Below are 24,630 nucleotides of genomic sequence, written 5' to 3'. Positions count from 1 at the left end.
TATAAACATGGCATGCCCAATTCTATCACTGCAATAAACTCTTTGACTTTAGTACAAAAATCTCTTCTGACCATCTGGAGCTACTCTAGGCATAAGGCCAAAACTTTGTAATTCCTTTTCAAAGTAAATGCCAGATCAGTAACTGCCACGTTGCTAATGCACAGCCAAAGGGAGCACCTCGTATCCTATTCAATGCTCCCTGGAGTTTGATACATGTAGTAAAAGCAAAGTGCTTCCAAATAAATCTGCCCATTTATCAATACTCAAACTGAATAGAGATCATGTCACTTCTGAACAAGGCAGTATTTTTTCAGGTGTGATCCAATTACCCTATTTCACAGATAGGAAGTAGGACCTTCTGTCAAGTTTCACTAAAAGGAGCCATATCTAAACTAGAATGAAGCATATATGTGATTCCATGTTTATTGCAACCTTATACATTTAGGTTGCAATAAACATGGAATCACATAATATACAGGGCAAAAGAGGTGATCAATGGTGATCTATGAAGTTGGAGATTTCTTTCTAAACCCCACTGACCAGCAGGATCACCTTCTTCATCCAATAAACCAAGAGAACCTACTATGTACCAGCTACATACAGTGATGGTGAATGAAAATCAAAGTTTTCAACAGTTCTGCCAAAAATGTAAATCTGAAAAGTTCAAAGACAATTTCATGTAATATGCCACTGATAATAAGAGCAACTTGAAAGCTCAGAGGCTTAAATTTGATAATCTTCCCCTCAGCATACTGAGTAGAAAAATATGAGCCAGCACTGGCTGTAGACTTCTTGCAAATATTTTTTGGTCCAGATTTCAAAGACATGAAAGCTATCTCTGAAGGCACACTTTCCACTATCTTATCTTTTCTAGTAAAACACTTTAAAACGGAACAATCTGAAATTTTATCTGGTAGCAGACAAAATTTACAAAGATGAGTTGTAAGGAATTTTACAGACGAGTAAAAAAAAGCTAACCACTGATTGCAAAATTTAACTGAAGATAGATTACAAATTTAAAATATATAAAATAGGCAAGAATGGGTTTCCCCTTCTGATGAAAAACTCTTCCTTGAAGATAAATTAACAGATTCAGAATAAGAGAGCTGGAAGTCATTAGAAATCATCTGACCGATTTACCCCAGCTCACCTCTTAGAGAAGCTATTTTGTTTGTTTGTTTGTTTGTTTGCCTTCAAAGCATCCCATAATCATTACAGAAATGGAACCCTTGTGTTCTACTCTGAGAACAGGGAAGAGATGGGCAATCTTATCAGGCATCATCTGCGGAGAATTCAGAGCCTGGTAAGAAAATGAGAGCAGAAACCTTAGATTCCACGGCACAGGAATGCATAAGGGAGGATTCTTTGTCCTTAGTCTTTAGGAATGGAAGACAAAGAGAACTGAATGCTGACAGAATTGCCTTTCCCAAAGGGTTTAACAGGCTCTAGTGGAAATTCCAAGGCAAGTATCACCATCAAAGGAAAGTGCTGGGAAGAATGGAGTAGGAGGAGAGGGCACCAACAACTGTAAAATTCTGAGGAAGGAAGACATACAAGGAAAAGCAGGACTTTCTGGAGAAGTTTGGGGGTGAAGGGGGTGGTCTGGTAAATGGCCAAAAAAAATAAGACTGCAAGAAAAGGCCAAGAATGCTATGTAATTTTAAGGAACTATGGAACAGTTGAAGAAAATGGGGAAATATATAAAAATCAAGACTTGTTTTGTAAATATTTAACAAGTTACAAAAGGAACAAAATATACAAGGAAGGAATAGCAATGGATAATTCAAAAGAAATCTTAATAAACATGATTTTGTGGCAGTAGCTCATAGCAATTCCACCTCTTTCAAGGAGTCACTGATAGCTAATGTTTTAAAGAGGAACACTATTTTCTGACTCCACCTAAATACACTTCATTTTTTTCATTCATTCTTTTATCATTGTGACCTCTGTTCATTATTTACTTAAGATTATCTTTTCTTTCAGTGATCCAGGGGCTTCAGGAAATAATAGAAGTCAAAATGAGAGAAGGATGAATGCATAAATGAACAATTAGGCAGAGTCAGAAAAGTAGTTAGAAATACTATATATAAAATCAACTCTGCTCAAATTGCAAAATGCCCATCACAATGCTTAAAGAATCATCAAATAGCCCTAACCGGTTTGGCTCAGTGGATAGAGCGTCGGCCTGTGGACTCAAGGGTCCCAGGTTCGATTCCGGCCAAGGGCATGTACCTTGGTTGCGGGCACATACCCAGTAGGGAGTGTGCAGGAGGCAGCTGATCGATGTTTCTCTCTCATCGATGTTTCTAACTCTCTATCCTTCTCCCTTCCTCTCTGTAAAAAATCAATGAAATATATTTTTTAAAAAAAGAATTGTCAAATAGTGGTCAACAGAAAAATTCCATTTTTAGGAAGGAGTAAAGTAGAGGATTGGGGATCTAGAGACAAGTAACAGGCATAGGAGTGGCGGGGGTGGAGAAGAAGACAACTTGCCAACCTCAGGAAAAAAAAGAATATATGTAAGGAAGGTGGAGGAGGAAGCAAGTGGGGATTGATGCTTCATGGTATTGCCATCCTTCACCACATGCATAAGAAACTTTTAAGGAAGTAAAACTGAACAAACTTAACTTCAGTACCAGTATGATCATCTCATGCACCACTTTCCTCAGTATCCCTAAACATTCTGATAAGTAAAATAAATTATGATTTTTGGTAAGTGTGCCCCAGTAATCTGGTTCATGCATCATGCATAAGTTTGTGGAACCAAATGGTTAATATTGGAAAAAAGATCTGAGACTTCATGGGTTCCTTGCTCTGACTTAGTGAAGATTGTGTAACTTGTACAAACATAACCATTTCCTGCCCACTGAACAAAGCAATTAATGGACTGGGCAATCTGAGATGATTTAAGGGAAGACATCAGCCTGACCATGTCTCACTGCCGTTCATTTTAAAGAAACAGACAAGAAAGTATAGATTATTGTTACTTTGTTGAACAGCAGTCATTCTTCCTTTACATAACTTTGGGAAAAGAATTTGCTTCAAATGGCTCTAAGAAAATATATCTAAAATCCATACCTTCAATTCATTACTAAAAAGTAACATGTAGGCTCTGCCATTTTGGAAGGAAAAATAAAAAATGATAAAATTTTATGAGTTTAGTAGAAGTATCCAACATTAATATAAAATAAGTATCAAAGAAAAAAGGAAGGAGAAAAGGAAAGAGGAAGAAAGCAACCTTGGCTCCCAGTGACATCCCAGGGCTGGTTCCAAGACCTCACGAGGTACAGGGACACTGCCCTAGCTTCCTGTCCAAAGAATCCAACTTTACTTAAGCTAGTTTGAGAAGGTCTCTGTTATTTGCAAGGCAAATAATTCTTCACTATTACTGAACACCAAAAATCTTTTGAATCTTCACGTTTTCAGGTATCTCAATTATTTTAAATCGAAATTTTCAAACACTTCCAAGAATCAGAATTAGAACATAACTTTAAAATTAAAATCAAACAAGTTTTCTCCTGGTTCAAACACGTGGTATCTCAATGTCAAAACATTATGCCTTGCTCCTTCATTAAGTAATTTATTAATTAAGTCAATGACTTAATTAAGTAAAAAACTTACTGAGCACATAGTTTGCCAGGCACTGTATAAAAAGAGAAAAGGAGACATGGTCCCTGTGTTAGAGGAATTTCTATATTAGTGGAAGAGACATAGAACAATTATCAATCCCCCTGTTCCTTTCCTTGCTACATCTTTATAGTCAGAATCAACACATACTACTTCTGATTAAGCTTAGGCTCCCTAAGCATTAGGTAATGAATGGTTCATATAGCGCACTGGTTCCCACAATCTTCTACATTTAAAGGGGAAATAAAAAGTGTGGAGTATACCACTAGGGTTTTCTCTCATCAGAGTGAGTAATCAGCCTCATGACCGAGAAACACAGGAAAAAGTCTGAGTATGAGCCAAATTCATAAATGTGTCTTGCTCAGCTGGTGTGGCTCACTGGTTGACCTTCGACCCAGGAATCAAGAGGTCACGGTTCAAGTCCCAGTCAGGGCACATGCCCGGGTTGCTGGCTCAATCCCTAGTAGGGGGCATACAAGAGGCAGCCAATCGATGATGTTTCTCTCTTATCAACATTTCTATCTCTCTACCCTCTCCCTTCCTCTCTCTCTAAAAATCAATAAAAGCATATTAAAAATATAAAAAATGTGCCTTATCCTCGGCCTCTCCTTCACCATTCTCTTGTGAAAACCATCTACAACTGTGATCACACCACTACCACCACTCACCCCAGAGCAATGGGACTGACTGACATCTAAAAGAAGAATCTGTTATTTCAAATTAAAATCCACCATCTTTCATTACCTGTACTTATTCAGAGGTTCACTACAAGACTGAGTCCTGAAAATACTGAGAGAGAACATTACAGAGTGCCAACTGGTTCAATATGAAGGTTCACTGTTCGCTATGAGAGTCTTCTCTTCATGATGGAAACACTTTCTGTAAAAAACAGGTATTTCATAAGCATCAGTCAATTAAGGATCAAAGCCTATTACAGCTAATAGAAACTGACTACCTGGCTAAATTTTCACGTTCTTGCAAATCCAGATCTGTATTCCCTAAAACTGAAACATTTAGGTCAAAAGATACCCAATTGGTTTGAAACATTTCAAAGTGAAGGCTCTCACCAACCAAATCACTCAAAAGAGCAGCACTAGGAATAAGTGACACACAAGCCCTCTCTCTATTTGTCTACAAGTGTCAATTCAGTGAACTATAGATAAACATCCTTGTACGCAATCATCCAGTCAGCATCCTGGAAAAAAAATATCATTATGCTAAAGGTTAAGAAAGTTTATATAGGCTCTCAGGTGTAATGTTGTCAATGATTACTTTTCCATGGCAAAACATGAATTGCGTTAGGACTTAGAAAAATAAATAATGTCGCCTAACTTGTATCTTTGATCTGATTTCTTGCCAAATTTAAATACACCAGATATATTTCAAGTAAATAGGTTAGACCCGTGGTCGGCAAACTGCAGCTCGCGAGCCACATGCGGGCTCTTTGGCCCCTTGAGTGTGGCTCTTCCACAAAATACCACGGCCTGGGCGAGTCTATTTTGAAGAAGTGGCATTAGAAGAAGTTTAAGTTTAAAAAATTTGGCTCTCAAAAGCAATTTCAATCGTTGTACTGTTGATAGTTGGCTCTGTTGACTAATGGGTTAGACAATCTATAACAGAATTTCAGCTAGGTTAATAATCCATACAACCATTACAAATCTAAATTTCCAATCAAGAAAATAATTTTGTCAAATCAAAACATTTGACTCCCAAACACTCTAAACATGAAGTAAAATTTTTCAAAGCCTTTTAACTCTGTTTTTATACATAAGTTACAAACTTCCCACGCAATGGGGTGCAAACAGTGTCAGGGGTCCTTGAGGAGGACTAATCTCAAAGGTGTCAAAAAATAAAACAAACCCACTGGGATGCTTACTATGGAAAAGGCTACTAGAAAGCCCCATTTCTTTTTAAAATGAAAAGGTAAATTTGGATTTTAAAAATGTCCTCCCAGATGTGTACTATGCCATGTACACATACATGATTTGTAAAATACACAAAGTGTATTTTACAAACATATATTCATAATACTATAGGTACTACAACAGTCAAGAATCTCATGCTTTGCTTCTTTTTCTAAGTACTATAGTGACAAATAAATGAGGAAAATAAACATTATGAATTATGTTCATATCAATGACAACCAGAAGCAAAATGTCAGGAAAAAATGGTCACCACTTAAGGTAAACTGCTAACCATTTTAGGAATTAAGACAGAAAAGACTGTGTTCATAAAAAACTCCCTTGGTTTACTCTTCTTCCCTATGAAGCTGTTAGAAACTCCTTTCCAATATATCATTTCAAGAAGAGAAACCTCGATCAACCAAAAGACTTGTATGCATGCATATAAGCCTAACCAATGGACACAGACACCAGGGGGGTGAGGGCATGAGTGGGGTGGTGGGGAGGGGGCAATGGGGTGATAAGGACACATATGTAATACCTTAATAAAGAAAAACATTTTTTAAAAAAGAAGAAGAGAAACCTCTACATGTTTAGTCAATGCAAAATGAATACAATGACCTGAAGTTATGGTGCTAACACCATATGTTTCTGTTGGATGTCAACTACAGGTCCATTAAAATAGGATGATTTCGTCTTTTACCTCCGCTGAACATAAAGACTGAAACATCTGCTTCTTTTAGTTCTGGCTGTTCCTATGATTCCCAGCAAGTCCCTTCAACTTAAGATCTGATGGGTACTGAGTGTTTTTAGAAGAATGAATTATATGCCAACTGAAAATCTGTAATAGAACATCCCAATAAATCAAATCTCAAAATAGCAATAAAAATCTTAGCTTTGCTCTAGCTGGTTTGGCCTGCGGACTGAAGAGTCCCAACTTAGATTCCAAACAAGGGCACATGCCCAGGTTGCAGGCTTAATCCCCAGTGGGGGGCATGCAGAAGGCAGCCAATCAATGATTCTCTCTCATCATTGATGTTTCTATCTCTCCCTCTCCCCTCTCCTCTCTGAAATCAATGAAGATATATAAAAATAAATAAAATAAAAGCTATTGAGCAAAATATGTTACTTTAAAAAAAATAAATCTTTGCCTTATTAGAAAATGTAGAGATAAGATACAGGAGGGATACCAAACTCCTTAAAAAAAAAAAAAAAAAAACATTTTTAAAAAGATCTCATTCTTAAACAAAGGACACAAAAGTAGTGGAATCCAAGTGAGCCGTGAGATTAGGGAATGTAACTCTGAAAGGTACTGATGATGGTATATAAGAACAAGTTCACATATTTTCTCTGTAACATTAACTAATACCAACTTTTTTCTTGTTACTGAAACCACAAAGTAATTGATTGGCCTAATGAATAAGGCGACTTTTCAACATGAATGTTGCTTTTGAAAAGCAAATTTATCTTCTGAGACAAAACTGTGACAAAGCCTTCCTTCAAGCATATTTCCAGCCAAAGGTGGGCCATGTGAGAAACCTGGGCAGTTTGCAAATGTGGTAAAAAGTCCAGAACTGAGCCAGTTCTGACAATATTCAGACAGGTTTTCTACACATCCAATTTACATATAAGTCCATTCATGATTTCAGTGTGGATAAGGGCCAAATGTCTCTATAACTGTGATTAAGAACATCAAGTATTTTTAAATGACACTGGTTTTATTCCATCCAGCCCAAGAACCAACCTCTGTGCAGCACTGTATGATTCTTTTTTTCCCTCCCTGCAAGTTAGAAAATTAAATTTTCTTCATTTCCAGCCAGGGGCCACTCATACAAGTCTAATGGGTGTAGACAGCATTTCCTGCCTACTGCAAGAAAATAATAGGATTGTCATTATTAACGTGGCCCAAGGCATGCACTGAGGTGGGGCACTGAAGAAATTGACCTTTCATTTTCATCAGTAAGACTGCACTGACTGCCGGCTTTTTGTTTTGTTTTGTTTTTTTTAAAGGTGAATGTTATTTTTTTTTCTCTCCAACATTAAGGTCTAACACTGCCTCATTCACTCTCATAGAGCAAGACAGGCTCCAATTCCTATTATCCTTTCCATTCAACTGTGTTTATGTCTGGAACAACCCTGCCAGTAAACAACCAGCTAAAATTCAGTTTTATTTTTCTTCTCTTACTCTTTTGGAATCGGGCTTCTAATTTACAAGAAGTTGGTGAGATCTGGGCACTGCCAAAGCAAACTATTTTAGTCATTGACACCTCTGCAGAACATTCTATGTCATTCTAAAGAAATGAGCATCCGAACAATAAACAGCCAAAGTGGCTACGGATTCCAGAAATACTGCGAGGTCTTAACCTGCAGTGCACTGTTCCCCAGCAGTGCCATCTTTACGCCATTACAGAGATGAAGAACACCGTCTGAGGTGGTGACCCAGAGATGAAAGGCAGGTCTCTTGGCAGCTCCATGGTTTCACCCACTAATGTCAAGGCCTGATCTCTCTTAAACACAGTTAGAACAACATCCACAAAAAAAAGGGGCAAGGGAATGGGAGGGAGTGACTCTCCTTTATTACAACTTTCCTTTGATCCTAGACTTAGGAGAGGAAGCAGAGTTGTCATATATCTACTTAAAGAGGGACCACCTCTCTTGAGGGGGCAGGGAAGAAGGAAAATATTGGCAGAAGCAGTACTTATTTTCAGACATGCTTTTTGTTTCCCCACAGTGCTTCCTACACATATTCTTTCCTTTTGTGCCCACACTACCTTACATTACTAAGGTAAACAACTCAATTAAGACTTTAGCGATGAGTCACAAAACTGTCACTTGAACCACGAACACTCAGGGAGTCAGTGGCAAAACAAAACCGATGCTAGTATTCCTATACACTTTTAAAGTAACTGGGAAACAGTTTTAAATAACCATTATCCCATTAAGAAGTATGTCCAACAACTAAATCTGTCTATAGTCAGTGGACAAAAGAATAAGATAGTAGCTTGTTCAAAGCACTTGCCGAGCCCAATAGTCCTAACAACAACTCCTTTCAACAGACAAAGCCACTGAGATTGAAAAACTTAACCAAAGTCAGAGTTAGAAATCTGCCCAGTGGGGTCTCAAATTCAGGTCTCAGTTCCAGAGCCCATGGGCTTAGTCATCCCATTATAAATGATGATTAAGGATTTACCTTCTTACCAAAAATATTAATTCCAAGTTAAGTGAGTAGTTTCCCATGCCATATGTGATAAGCTGCTATTATATAGAGACAAGAACTAAAGAATTCCCAAAAAGAATAGTTTCTCTAAAAATGTTTCCTTTTAATCTTAGAATTCAACTTTCTAGAAAATCATTCTATGCTTTTTAATGAAAAAAAAATGTTATGAAAGTTATTTATTGGCTAAAATTAAAAGTTACTGAAGATATACAAACACAGGGATCTGTATTTAAAGTGTTTTTTTAAACACTTTATTTTTTTTAAAAGGCTGGCTCTTCATTAATCTGCCAAGCAGAACATCTGATGGCAGAATACAATTGTCCCTCTACTGAACTCACCGATGACTCAGTGGAAACTAGAATTTGGAAAACTTATCCCACGAGAAACAAAATAGGAACAAACTCGCTCACCTTCATGGGTGCTACATCCTTTCCAGGCCTGCCCCAGTCTCCTCTACTCACTTCTACAGTCCCTGCCATCACAAAAGCAAGGAAGAAAAACTTGCAAAACTCAAAAGTTAATGGCAGACACTTGGGACCCAAAAGTACCCCAAATGAATTGAATCTAAGGTAATTAGGTAGAGAAATTTATTTGAATCCTCAATCCTTTCTCTTTTTAGCCAGTCGCTATGCCCTGATAGGTTTGAACAAACTCTTGAGAACACTGAAATAATTTAAGAGAATCGGAAAGTGAAACATAAATAGGAAGTAACTCTGTTTCCATGTTTGAATTTAATATAACCAGTAAATGGCAAAAATCTAAAAAGCTACATTTCAAAATTATTCAGATTGTCAGAGGTATCATTAAGATGCAGTTAATGCTACAGCACAGTAATCACATAGCAGGATTAAAATATCTAAAAATCAAATAAACCTAGAAATAACTACGTTTCTTCATTATAAAGAAATTTAAAGGTCAATTAAGTTATCTGTTGTTAATTAAAGCCATCCTGAAACACCAATCGGAAAGAATATATGCACCCCTATGTTCTAAGCAGTGTTATACAATAACCAAGATCTGGAAACAGTCCAAGTGCCCATCAGTAGATGAATGGATAAAAAAGCTGTGGTACATTTATACAATGAAGTACTACTCAGCTATTAAAAAAAAAAAGGAAATCTTACCCTTTGCAAAAAGAAGGAAATCTTACCATTTTTGACAGTATAGGTGCACTTAGAGATTATTATGCTAAGTGAAATAAGCCAGTCAGAGAAAGACAAATACCATATGATCTCATTTATATGTGGAATCTAATGAACAAAACAAACTGACAAAATAGGAACAGAGACATGGATACATGGAACAGACTGACAGATCTCAGAGGGGAGGAGTGTAGAAGAGATTAGCCAAAGAACATATATACATATATGCATGGCCCATGGACACAGACAACAATGTGGTGAAAGCCAGGAGTTGGGCTGGAGGCAGGGGCTGGGTAAGGGAGGCAAATAGGGGAAATAGGGGCAACTATTGGTCACAATGTCACCAATTTTGTTAAAAAGTGTTCTCCATTCCTTTTCCCTCCTCCAGTAGCTCTCTTTTTAAAAAAAAAAAAAAGATAGCATTTTTAAAATTGAACTTCCTTCCTAAGCTCAAAGCTACTGATTTTATAACATCCTGGAATATAAATACACACACATGGGAGAGTTTTAGTGTCCCTTATCCAAAATTATAAGTAAATCTCCACTTTTAGGCAAAAGTGGTAAAAGGCTATGAAGGGTTACATAGAAGAGGGTCAAAGCAATTTAAAATATAAGCAATTAAAATGCCCAAATCCTAAAATTAAAACATATTCCTTTGTTTATAGATGCTTAAAACTGTTTCCTTTACATCTTAGGGTACAAAATAGATGTTTAAAAATTAAGCCCTGAAAGGGAGATAAGGCAAAGGCCTCTCGGACATGGTCAGCCCCGCACTGAGGAGCACTTTTCTGGGGTGCCGCCCGCTCTTGCGGAGTTTTAGCATTTATAGCCTCTCTCCTGAACAGAAGTTTGGAGAAACAAGAGAAGGTGGTTCTAACAGTCCTCACCATTCCCCAGAGAAGCACGGAGCTCCGTCTGGGCCATGAGAAGCATTTCTGCGAGGCAGCAAAAAAAAACCCCACAGTTTTTAGGTAATACAGCCTCAGGGCTGCATCTTCATTGGTCTCTTCATCCACACGACCCACAAAAAACACAAGTAAAGAAAGCAAGTCAGGTCCCACTTCAGAGCCTTGTCCTTAACTCACCTCCAGTGAACTCACTTTCTAAAGATGGAGTCGAGAGCTACATGATTTCTAACAAAGGAAGCATTTAGGGTTGCCAGCTCCCCAGGTTTAGCCTGGGCCATCTGGGAAAGCACAGGGCTCCTCTGAATCCTGAGGTCACCTTTTATTAACCACACGGGCTGTTCTTTGAGCTCACAGAAATGAGGCAGATCTAGTTGGTTCTGTGCTGCCCATCCCGGGGGCTGCCTTTGGTGCTACCCAAACACCACAAACTGTTAACCTTACAGAAGAGAAAGTGTCAGTATTAGCAATAGGAAGACTTGCTTGTCCAAGTGCAAATTATAAGTACACAATCTTCATATAAATTAACTTCAGTGAAAGGCATTGAGGCGAGGGACACAAGATGGACAAAACTGTTATTACCACTGAATGAAAAGGACTCTCTTTCATGGTTTTTCAAATGTTTGAAAAAAGTAAGACACTACTACCAGTTCTTAACCAAATGCTCTAGATTTTTCTCATTCTCTATATTGAACTTCTTATATATGACTTTCTATGAAGTATACTTTTATTCTCTGGTTTCTCTCACTCCAGAGTTAAATTGCTATTACAGAAAAGAATCCAGAAAAACCTCCCTCCTGGGAGATGTCCGGAATATTATTATTATTTCAAAGATAAAGTTTAGGTTTCTGGGCAATTGACAGGTTGAATACATGAAAGGCACTCAACTGACACGTAGCATTCAGCTACCTAGAAACACAAAGACACTGTTCCAAGTCTGGAGGAACAAATAATATATATATTTTAATTGGGAACAAATAAGATTTTTAATGTGAACTGAGAAGCAGTGTGATACAGCTGAAAAAGGTTCTGCAATCAGTCGAGGGTGTCTTTTGAACCTTTTAGAGCTTTTTGAGCATGTCTTCTAATCTCAGTTAACAAACATTTATAGGACACGTGATAGGTACCAGCTTCTGTTGCAGATACTAGAAACACACACAGGAAAAGAGAAGTAATATCTACCTTTCAGAGTCAGTTTAATGACCTGTTTGTGTGTGTGTGTGTGTGTGTGTGAGAGTGAGAGAGAGAGAGAGAGAGAGAGAGAGAGAGAGAGAGCGCGAGCGCGAGCAGCTAGCACATGGTAGGTACTCGACAACTGCTGGTCACTACTACATCTTACATCTGACTTGTGGTCAGAGTGTTTGGAAGTTTAGTGCACAAATGACAAGTGTCTTCATTTCTATATAAAACTGCCAAGAGCTGGTTATCATTTTACCCAAAAGAAGATGATTCTAAAATCTTCTGAGAGCCCTTCAATTCTTCCCTAGTTCCTAACTAGAGTCTTTTGGTCTCCTAAGTACTCCTTTCACCTCACTTCCTTCCAACCATTGGGTCAAAAAAAGTTAAAAGGTCAGGTTACTTACAGGACCAATTTCCCAAGCTTGGGTTTCCTGGTCATCTTGCCTGATCATCTCATTCACCTGAAACCTGGGTAAAAATGTCCAGATTCCCCCCAGACATAATAAATAGGAGCCCTCTGTACCCGCCCTGAACACCCTGTGATGCTCCAAGAGATTCTTCTTTTCTCAGGCATCCTCGGACTCCACCTCGAGGAGCGGAGGCCATTCTCCTCAGGTTTCCATGGCATGCTCTTTGACCCTTCTCCAAGGCTTAGTTTGGCACTAAAGACTCTGGCCAATAGTCTAACAGAATCAGCTCTCTCAGCTGGGCACCCAACGTCTCACAGCAAGGCACATTCTGTTTGTTTTTCTTCCCTGTCCCTTAATGTCTCCCTTCTAGGATTTGCCTACAAGAGGATCATTTTAAATTACCACAAATCTCTGAAAAGTTATCTTTTCCAAAAAATAATTTTCTTAATTTATAATTCCTGACTGACTCCAATAGACAAGGAAAATATACAAAAGCAAGGGCCACATTCTTATGAAATAGAAATAAAAGTTATTTGCTCAAATTTTCAAAATCAATTAGCAATCTGGTATAGACATGAAAAAAGCTCATGTATTCTCTGCAGAACTTTCTTTAAAAGGACAGTAAATGAAAGGCTAGGTTTGCACTGAAGGTGACTTATGCCTTTGTTTTAATTTAATATTTATTACATCCCTACCACGACGGGAAAAAAAAAAAATGAGAGAAACGATGGAAACACAAAAAGGTCTACAACATGGCCCATGCTTCAAAGAGATCAACTTAAGTAGAAGTGCCTGGTGAGAGGTACTGAGTTTAATGGCACATTCAACCTAGGAACTCACCCATCTATCCATCCATCCACCCCAGGAATTCACCATGAAAGATGCTAAGTTAAATCAGTAATCATCTCTGCATTCAAGTAAGGGTGTCAAAGAGACAACCAGACAACACTGAAAAAGACAAGTGTTCTGAAAAGTATAGATAAAGTGCAAGCATTTAAAGAAAAAGATAAATTACCTAAATGATGATTCTAGAATATAATGAGGATATGCAAAATAGAATGTGACACTTCTTTTGAGTGGGCCAAAAATCAATGAAGACTGCTGTCGACATGTTATAATTCTCCATATCTCTACTAGAGATAAAGAGACTGTGACTCAGTAACTTTTGATGTCAGTTGCTAATTATTCTACCTCTAGAGTAATTAGGAGACCACAAAAATGGCTCACTATGGTGTGAAAGCCATTTACATACACAGCAAAGATAATATACCCATATGGAAAGCAAAGCAGGCATACACATTAGCATCATACTCTTGCAACTTCCTACTGTTTTCTAGGAATTCAGGAATTAATAAACTACTATGGGTGGCAAATACTGCATAGTGCTCAGTATGTAATTTTCCCCACAACTGGTTATTTGTACATATACTTAAATTTTTTCATTTGAATTTTTGTCTATTTTCAGTATTCCTAACATGCACTTTACAACTGATGTTTAAGCTTTATATCCAATTACTTAAAAATCCTGCCCCATCTTTTCTTAAGTGATCTACCCAAACTCAACATCAATATCTCAAAAACAAAACAAAACAAAACCAAAAAAAAACTCAGAAAGCAGTAACTTCTATGAAATTATTGGATGCTAGAGACAAGTTCTGATGAATAAAACAGAATACTACATGCTTCTTTCTTTCACTCTATGCCCTTCCAATTTGTTTTAAGGAAGAAGAATGTTAACACAATGCATTTCCTACATGAGTACTAGCTGAGATGACTTAGACTATTTCTCTAAGTAAAAATTAAAGTTTTTCCTAAAGTACTGAAAATGACAAAATTTAATCTTTAAAGGTTAGAACATATAATAGCTCTAATTGTACTCCTGGTTTTTAAATAACACCATGAAATTCAGGATAAATTATGTTTATCTGCATGTGCCTATATGATCTGTGGATAAAATTATGTGGTTCATCTAAATATTAAAATGTCTTTTTTTTTTTCCCCTCCAGAGACCTACTTCTTTTAGATAGTCTCCTCTTAAATTTAAATCAGTTAGTAAAATCAAGAAACTCTGATCTCCAAAAATGGCCTGGGGGAAATCTCCCTTTACAATGCAATAGGAGATGGGGCGGGCGGGGAAGCTATCTACACAGTGGCATGGAGATCAAGGGGGTGCAAACAGAGGCAAACAGATCATGTGGAATAAATCTCCTTCAATATTTTTTCATTTATTTATTATGGTACAATATACATAACAAACATTTACCATTTTAACAATTTTAAGTGTGCAATTCAATGGCATTAAGTATATTCACAATGTTGTGCAAACAACACTACTATCCATTTCCAGAACTTTTTCATCATCCCACACAGAAACACTGTACCCATTAAGCAATAATTTCTATTCCCCATACCGCTGGGTAATCTCTATTCTACTTTCTGCCTCCATGAATTTATCTATTCTAAGTACCTCATATAAGTGGGAACATTACAATATTTATCCTTTTGTGTCTGGCTCATTTCACTTAGATGATATTTTCAAGTATCATCCACGTTGTGGCACGTGTCAGCATTTTATTTCTTTTTATAGTTGAATAATATTCCATTGTATGTATATAACACACTTTGTTTACCCATTCATCTGTGAATGGACACTTGAGTTGTTTCCACCTCTTGGATATTCTAAATAATGCTGCTATAAGCACTGGTGTACAAGTATTTGAGTCTCTGCTTTCAATTATTTTGGGTATAAGCTTAGGAATGGAATTGCTAGGGAATTCTATGTTTAACATTTTGAGGAACAGCAAAACTGTTTTCACAATAGCTGTACCTTTTTACATTCCCAACACCAATACACTAGGGTTCCAATTCAATATACTTTTAAGTATCTTCTGATTCATTAATTCAGACTGTTTACCTCCATTACTCTAAATTAGAGTGATTTTTCCTAAGAAAAACCACAACAGAAATATCAGAAACAGCAATATCTAAGGACTTTCAGTATTTTATTCTTAAACAATGTAAACAATAAAAGATATAGAACATGTTGAAAAAGTACTTTAAAATACAAGAGAAAAGGGAGCATATCCTAAAAATATATTAAGTATCCTACCCATATAATTTGCACGTAAGACGTGGTCAATCTAACCCCTAAAAAGTCACATGCTAGAAAACTTCATGTCTGAGTAACTGGATGTAAATATCCTGACATATTTTTTAAAAATTTACTCTTCTGTCAGTTCACACAATACCTGGAGCTAACCTGCCCAGGAAGGCTCCCTTTAGTAAAAGTGGAGGAGGCGATAGCCTAATGAGCCTATCTAGATACTACTCACCGACTTTCCACAACTTGGCCCAAACCCTGAGGCAGGAAAGAGATAGAGGTTCTTAAATGTTTAACACCTGCTCTAACCAATTTGCCATTAAGTGCTTACAGGTGACAAAAGAAATTAACAAACTGTCAAAAAATGTCAACAGAAAACCTCCCAAACAATCCCTAAGCATAGATAAAGTCTATTGGTGGGGATGGGGTGAAATGGAGAACGGGGATATTTGCTTGTTGTTGTTATTTATTTTGCATACAAAAATAAAGAACTAACTTTTGCTGGTAAACCGTTCCTAGTTCACGTGATGACATTGAGTAATTCAACATTTACTTCATGGTGGTCAAACAACTTCCAAGGGCCCTGCATCTCTATAAAAAGTCCAGCCGTAGAACTAGCTTCAACCCATACCGCAGTTTTACACAGCTTTTAAGTCAATTGATTTTTTCCAAAGTGGTTTATTCTCCTAATTAGGTAACTATCCCACTTATGATCTATTTAAACCTCTGGTACAGTAAAACCTTTTCATATAGAATAGGAAGCCAAACTTTATGCTAGACTTGCCTGGATTAATTGCAAATCCCTAATTAGTTATATCCAGAACAATGGAGTTACCTTTAAGAGACCCCTCTTTCATCAGCTGTGGAGAATCTGAGTCCCTTAAGAATAAATTAAATCATGTTATTTCCTGGGATTTTAGAATCTTCAATTATTTCTCAAACATTCTGCAGTTGCTCGTGTATAAAGACAATTTTCTAGACAATAATTTCAACAGAGAGCTGTTTATAATTTTATAATACTGTGTTAGTATTATATCAACTTAGTTTAAATTTTTCTGATTGGTTGCCTTTATTAAAATCTTTATCTCCCAGAGTCAAAACAGGAATATATCAGAAGCCTTAACTTCTAATATAAGCATAGTGGGGTTTTTATTGTTGTCAGAGAAGAGAAAGGGAGAGGGAGAGAGATATGGAAACATCAGTGATGGGAGAGAATCATCAATCCGGCTGCCTCCTGCAAGCCCTCTACTGGGGATAGAGCCCACAACCTGGGCATGTGCCCTGACCAGAAATTGAACCATGACCTCCTGGTTCAGAGGAGCCACACCGGCTGGGCAAAATTTTAGTTTTTAACGTAGCCTGTAGGTGCTTCAATTTTAACATTCCTCAAATTTCAGAAAAGAGCAAAAAATTAAAGTTACCACCATCTTACCCTAGGAGTTGGTGGTACACAGTTCTCTACACAACATTCCAAAAAATATGAGCAAAATACCTCTGTAAGTAAACAAAAATGCCTTCCATTTGTCAAAAAATAAAGTCAGAACATAATAAAATATTCCATTAACAAAGAACCTAGTCTAGAACTCAATAAATGTCCTCTGAGTCAATAAACAAATGAAGGAAGTAAAACTGCATTTTAAACTCAAATATAATAATTTAATACAAGGGACATTTTAAACACTGATACTTACATAATCTCAATGCTAACTTTGGCTCAACAGCATCAGACTAAAATCTTCTCCAAGTTTTTTAAATACTAACAACAACTCTAATATTATAGAAACAAAACATATTAAAGCTAATGCCTAAATTGACTTGAGTATTGGCCAAGGGAATCTCATCACCCAAGGGTATCGAAATTACAATCCCAGAGTTACAGAATGCTAAACTTGCATATCTCAACTAGGAACAAAAAAGAGAAAAAGACTCAAAGACTGATCCAATATTATTATTTACTAGAGGCCCAGTACACAAGATTCGTGCAGTGGAGGAGTCCCTCAGCCCGGCCTGCACCCTCTTGCAGTCCGGGACCCCTCAGGGGATATCTGCCTGCCAGCTTAGGCCCGAGGGGGATCGGGCCTAAGCCGGCAGTCAGACATCCCTCTCGAAGTCTGGGACCCCCCACTCCTTACCGCCCGCCTGCAGCAGAGTCAGGAGAGGCTCCCACCACCACAGCTGCGCTCACCAGCCGTGAGCCCAGCTTCTGGCTGAGCAGTGCTCCCCCTGTGGGAGCGCACTGACCACCAGGGAGGCAGCTCCTGTGTTGAGCATCTGCCCCCTGGTGGACAGTGCACGTCATAGCGACCTATCATTCTGCTGTTCTGTCAATTTGCATATTATGCTTTCATTATATAGGACTTTTTCCAATTTTAAATTGAGAAATATCCCTACCTGCAATGACTAATCACAATCTAACCTGATTTATTATACCTAGTGGTTTAAAAACCTACCAACCGCCTGTCCCCACCCCACACCACATACCTTTGGTCACCAAAGGCTGATATTTACTTAACACTAAAACTGCACCATAAACAGCTCCCATCTGGATAAGGTTATGACTATGGACTGACCTCTCATTGGCTGTACCTTGCAACAAGCTCAGGTACCAACCATCAAGTCAATCCTCCCACATGAGTCTGTGTTTGGCTTCTACAAAAGCCTGCCTCTGTCTAGATACAACGATTCAAGCATTCTCTGCCTTTTTATTTATTTTATTTTAATATGTTTTTTTTTGATTTCAGAAAGAGGGAGAGAGAAACATCAATGATGACAAAGAATCACTGATAGATTAGCTGCCTCCTGCATGCCCCCTACTGGGGTTGGGAGCCCACAACCCAGGCATGTGCCATGGCCAGAATTGAACTGTGACCTCCTGGCTCAGAGGTTGATGCTCAACCACTGAGCAACACCAGCCGGGCCATTCTCTGCCTTTTTAAAATACATAATACCCTACTTATAGTTTAAGACAACATATACATATATATGCTTATGAATATTTTCCTACATTCAAAGGCATTCAGAGTAAAGTGAAAAATAAAACTTCTCCCCAACCACCTAAGTACATTCCCAGCAGCTGTAAGAAGGAGAATTAAGGTTAACTTGAAAAGAATGTCTTACCACAAAAATTCTCATTTCATGGATTAACCTCATTAATGTGAAGAAAGGCAACTGCAATTTCTAAAGTGGAAACAGGTAGGTTGCAAAGATTTCCTACACTGAAAATGATTCTTTTCCCCCATTCCCAGCTATAATTATTGAAAGCTCAAATAACAGGCTAATATATAAGGACTAAAGCTTATGCCTCTATCATTTAATACTGGTATTTCCTCTAAGACCCTGTACTTTTCCCCCTTCACCTCAAAAATGACCTGAGTCAAGCAGGCTATCCTGTCCACTTCAGCAATGCTAGCCAGCTACAAGCTACATCTAAAGAAAAAAATTCCCAAAACAGTGAAGCTAGGACAATTTATGTACAACATGACTTTTGAGAGGTCACAAAGCAACTATTCCATTAGAAGTGGAGAGAAAATGAAACATAGCTTCTAAAACTTGAAGCTTTATTTACTCATCACAAAGGGGGGAAAATGAGTTTTCAAACTGTCCAAACACAATTTGGAGGTCTCTGAAAACACAAAGTAATACTGGGAACAGCTCAGTTTTAAACTTTACAGTATAATGAACTATAGAGTTTGTTTAAGGCTTTACCAAACACTTTTCAATACACCGACTCATTAATCCCTTGTGACACCCCTCTGAGAAATTGTATGCAAGATGTTTTCTCCTTACATTAAAATAAGGAAACCTAGACTAAGAGTGGTTCAGAAGTTTATCAAGGACACACAGCTAAAAAGTAAAGGCTTTGACAGACTAGACAGTCTGATTTCAACCGATACTCAGATGTGGCCCTTAGGAGAGGTATGATTTCTAATCTTTGCCCACCACTTCAACATCTTTATTTTTTAAGATTTACTATCTCTCATTTGTATTAAGCACATTGTGTTCTCCAAATGGAACAATACATCAGGAGTTAAATCAAGTTTCCTATATTTCTCACACTCATGAGAACACTATAATCCTATTTATAACTTGTTTCTCTCATCCTCGTTCCTCGAAAATATCCATGCTCCCTATCGTCAGCAATGGATACGAACAGGCTGTTTCAGCTATCTGAACAGTCTCATTGATGGATGTCTTCCTTACCTATAGTTGAATTTATAAATTTCAAAGAGCTGGAACCACACAATTCACATAACACTAAAACACAGAACACTGGAAGCTGATTTACTAGTGCAGATCCTCAGGATCATAATACCAGGGTCAGGCTTTTGAAATCCAATTATCCCTTGGCAGTACAATAACTATGAAAGGGATAGCAGATTCAGGTACATTTACAGTGAACCTGGAAGTTACTACTTTAAAAATCCTAATAAAAAACATTAATCATGCCCGGCCGGTGTGGCTCAGTGGTTGAGCATCGACCTATGAACCAGGAGGTCACAGGTTTGATTCCAGGTCAGGGCACATGCCTGGGTTTCAGGCTCGATCCCCAGTAGGGGGCGTGCAGGAGGCAGCAGATCTATGGTTCTCTCTTATCATGGATGTTTCTATCTCTCCCTCTCCCTCTCTGAAATTTCAGAGAGGAAGGGAGAGGGAGAGATAGAAATATATATAATCACTTGTCTTTTCCTGAAAGAGGCAGCAAAAAATAAAAAAGAAAAGAAAAAAGTATTGGGTTATTGGATATTTATGGATGGAATCCAGATAAATGAATGCCTACTTTAACAGTGACTAGAATTTTCACCATTTCTCACAAAATTAGGAAGTTGTTGAAAATTCTTTTACCAAATGAATTCTAAAATGCATTAGATTTAAATTAAATCCTCTAATCAGAAAATTAATTGACCATTTGCCACCAAAAGAATCTTTCTTGCTGTTTTAATCTTAAGCATATTCTTCCCAATTCGTGGACTAATGTAGTGTTTTATATTTGGATTTTAGACCTTGATAGTAAAACAATGATTTTAATCTTTCATTGTGCAGCTACATAACAAAAATTGAATGATGGTTTGGCTATATTATTTATCTGACACTTATGAAGTCATTTGAAAAGAAATACCAAATGAACAAGTAAACATGGGAATTAGGGGTCATTTTTCTTTTTCAACTCCCGATTAGTGATTTTTCATATTGCCTCCTATTTCTACTCCTTTATTACACTAATATAACCAACAAAGCTGACTGCGTTTTCAGCAATTCCTATAAATAATCATTTCAACCAAACAAGAAAATGTCATTTAAAGTTTTTGTCCATCAGTTTTCACTCTGACATGCAAGCATTTAAAGTAACAACAAATAATGTGCTTATTTGGTCCACTCAAAGTGTGAAAGCAAAAACTGAGTTACAGGTGATTTAGCAATGAAATACCATTTAAGAGCTGAATCTAAGCATCACCTACTGCTGTGGAAAAAAGACAACTGAACTAGGTGATCTAAAAAGCAATAGGACCCAGCTAATTGTGAATATTTGGGAGTCAAAAGATTCTATAATGCTATCTCCAATATAGTAACCACTAGTCACAAGTAGCAGTTTAAAATAATTAAAAGTAAATAATTTAAAATGCAGTTCCTCAGTCCCCACTAGCCACATTCGAACGCACAGCAGCTTCATGTGCCATATTGGATAGCACAGGTATAGAACTATTTCCATCATCGAAGAAACTCTATTATGCCATTGGTAGCTATGTGATCTTACGCAAGTTATTTAATTTCTATGAACCTCAATGCTTTTGTCTATAAAATGTCCATAACATCATCTAAAGTGAAAGAAGGTTATTAGAAGTTTAATGAGATAGCACTTAAAGCACAGCACACAGTGCTTACTGGTAGTACCCATTAGATATCCAAAAAAGAGTAGCTATTATTACAATCCTACATTGGACTTTAATATGGTAACCCGGAACAAGTCACTTCCCCTTCCCTGGCCCTCGTTTTCCTAAAACTGAAAACTTTGGGAAAGTTCTCCTGGTTAACTTCTAAGGATGCTATCAAATCCCACCACGTTAAATGAAGTGTTAAGCAAAAGGGGCCAAAACTCCTACAGAGGAAACTACCACCTAGGTTCCTAGAGCTTCCTAACTGATCCCAAGCATTCTTCCCAAAACCCCAGAATTGCCAGTGCTCTGCAATATAGCCACGGTCCGATGCGAGCTATTTATAAAGGCTGTCTTAAAAGGTTACCGGAATATCTTCCTGAAATTGTATATACTGTAATTAGAAGCTACAACCCCCTATTCCATGATGATATCTTGCAGTTTTAACATCTCTCTTAAATGAACACTATCTTTACAGATGAATTTTTTTTTTCTCTTAAAAGCATTTAAACCAAGACACTTTTTCAAAGCACCTACAAGTTTAAGTACAAGTTTTAATAACTTTTTAAAACTAGCTATGCCTCATTCATAGCCAGCTTGTGGGTGACCCTCTAGTCTGTCTAAACAAAGTGAGAATTATAACAGCCTCATGGGTGAAGTCCTCTTGCAGGGACAGAAACATGCCCAAAGGTTTTACCCTTACTAACAGCTGCTCCCAGGGAGCCAGGAAATCCACCGAATGCTAGATCCACATAGCCAAGCTTCCAAACAGGGGGAAAACACGGACCCCCCACGCAAGGCAGAAAACCAGGGTCACAGGCCGCTATGGCTGCAAGACCTCTTCCCCCTGCGTTGTCTGGCCTCAGCCTAAAAGTGAAGAGTATCTCGGGCAGCAGAAATCAGAACAGGGGCGGTGTATTTTTGCCCAAGGCTTGAGGCCTCAAAAATAAGTGTTATTCCAGAGCAGATTCCTTTTCTTCCGGGTCTGTCTGCTCCCTCTGACTCTCTGCCCATAACCACCGTGCCTCCCCACCTTTCTTCATACTTAAAAAAAAAAAAAAAAAAAAAAAAAAAGAGGAGCGGGGGGGGGGGGGGTAAGTGGCTTATTCCCTCTCCTCTTGCTTTCCCTAGCAGGGCCTGGAAACTGGGGAAATTGGAATCAAATTAACTGCACATTAAAAAAATAAACAGACAAGCAATCAGGGGATGCCCACCCAACAAAAGACGACTCCCCTTTCCAAAAAAAGGGATTGCGCCTGGGTGGAAGAAGGGGAGGGAGGCTAGAAACCAACAAGGATGGAGAGATAGATGTGTGGATTTAGGGCCCCAGGGCCGGCCCATCCTGGCCAAATTCCAAGTTTTGTTTCAAGAAAAACGCTGGGGCTGAAGAGAAAAAGAAAAAGTTGTAACTTTTAAGGAAGTCCGCAACAGGCACTGACTGGGATAAAACGCCACGGCTCGCCTCCGTCGGGGATGGCAGGGCAGGAGATTCCAAAAGCACCAACTCCAACAGCGCGCCCGGCGAGGCGCCCGGCCAACGGCGCCGCGGGCGGCCCTGCCCCGTCTCCCGGGACACCGGTCCGGGGGCTCGGGCTCCCACGGGGCGCCGGGACCTGACCTTTGTTAAAGTTCGCGGACACAGCCCGAGCCCCCCCCCCCCCCCACCCCTTGCCGCCCCGAGTGACAGGCCCTTCACACGCCGCCGCCGGGCCCCCGCCCCGCCGCCGGCCCCCGACGGTCCGCGCGGCCCCTCCCGGCCGTCTTGGGGTGCGGATTCCTCCCGCCCGCCCCATCCCCACCAGGCGCCCCTCGGGGTGACCGACTGACCGGAGCTACGCTGGCCCACACACACCGGGTCGCCCGCTCCTTCCCGCCGCGCCCCGCTCCCCCGCCCGAGCTTGCAGCCGCCTGGCTCGCCGAGTCCCGCCGCGGCCGCCGGTTACCGCCCCCAGCCCGGGGGGGAGTCCGGGGGAGCAGGACAGGAGGGAGGACGTGGCGCGCCCGGAGGTGGCCAGCTGCGGGGCGGGGAGTGTCCCGGAGGAGGCCGGGCCGGGGGCGGGGGGCCGGCGCGGGCTCGGGACCCTCCCCGCCCGCAGCCGCGGGGTCCCAGGTCCCGGCCCGCCCCCGCCCCCGCCCGGCGCGGAGAGGCGGGCCGCAACTTTGAGCCCAGTTCGCACGCCCGCCCCCCTCCCTCCACCATATGGAAATCTACAGCCTCGGAAAGTGACACGTCGAAGATTCCTCGGCCTCCCCGCCGCCCTCCCCCTCCCGGCCGCGTTCCTGCCGCGGAGATTCCGGGAGGGGGAGCGGATTCCTCGGACAAAATCTGCTGGGAGGCTTGGGGGGGGGGGGGGGGGGGAGAGCGCGAAGGGAGGGAGAGCGCGGAGCCACTGCCCAGATTTATTTTTTTTTCATCCAGAAGAATCTACCCGTTTCTTTCCCCCTCCAAGCCCTGGCAAGCGGAGGGGACCGGCGAGAACCAGACGCGGCCCCCAGCGGAGGCCGACCCTCCCGCGACCCCGAGTTCCCGGGGTGTCCAGGCGAGCGCGGGGCGCCCCGCACTGTGGCGCCAAGTTTTCCCCGGGAAGCCCGGCGCGCCCCGAGCGCTCCCGGACAGGAATGCACTTTGGCGGACTCGGCGTCCGGCGGGGCTTTCCAGCGCGCGGGGACCGGCGGCGGGGTGCGGGGTGCGGGGTGCGGGTCCCCTCCAGCCTCCCGCGCCCGCACGCCTTACCTTCCCTCGGGCTGAAAAGCGGGGCTCCGGGCGCGCCAGACACCGGTTCGCCCACGCCTTCCCAGCCGGCAGCCCCGAGGATCGCTGCCGCCCCCTTCTCCGCTCCCGCCGCCTCCGCCGCTCTCCTCCTCCTCCTTCTCCTCCTCCTCCTCCTGCTCCGGCCGCCGCCGCCGCTCCAATAACTACCAGGAGGGTTTGAGGAGGGATTCCGCCATGTCAAATGATGTCGGGACCACATGGGGGGGCGGGCCCCGCCCACAACCGTAAACTACCGAGTAGAGCCGCCACCGCGATCTCAGATGCGCTGGACTGTGGGAGCCTCCAAGTCTTGGACACCTAGGCTTGCAAAAAATCCCAAATCGCGCCTGGGTTCAGCCAGACTAAAGAAGTCTGAGTCTTAGGGGAGCTAGCAACCCTTTAAAGGTGAGGGCTGCACGTTCTGCAACAAAATCGCCCAGTACCAATAAGAAGGTAGTGTTTGCTGAGTAATAATCTGAGCTAAGACTAGGACATTTTTACACATATATATTAATTTTTCTTAAATC

General features: G+C 40.3%; 1 protein-coding gene across 1 annotated transcript in view; it reads right to left on the bottom strand.

Moving 5' to 3' along the window:
- The window catches only part of FNDC3B (fibronectin type III domain containing 3B), a 331,142-nt gene extending 306,884 nt beyond the window's left edge, over positions 1 to 24,258 (bottom strand). Inside the window, exon 1 of the mRNA XM_054713730.1 lies at positions 24,086 to 24,258. The gene's annotated coding sequence lies outside the window, so the exon portion shown is untranslated. The remainder of the gene's footprint in view (positions 1 to 24,085) is intronic.
- Positions 24,259 to 24,630: the final 372 nt, after the last annotated feature.

The sequence above is a fragment of the Eptesicus fuscus genome, chromosome 3 (genome assembly GCF_027574615.1).
Source record: "Eptesicus fuscus isolate TK198812 chromosome 3, DD_ASM_mEF_20220401, whole genome shotgun sequence".
In the NCBI taxonomy this organism is placed as follows: domain Eukaryota; kingdom Metazoa; phylum Chordata; class Mammalia; order Chiroptera; family Vespertilionidae; genus Eptesicus; species Eptesicus fuscus.
The sequence above is the reverse complement of the archived record's forward strand: the minus strand, read 5'-3'. Positions and strand labels throughout refer to the sequence as shown.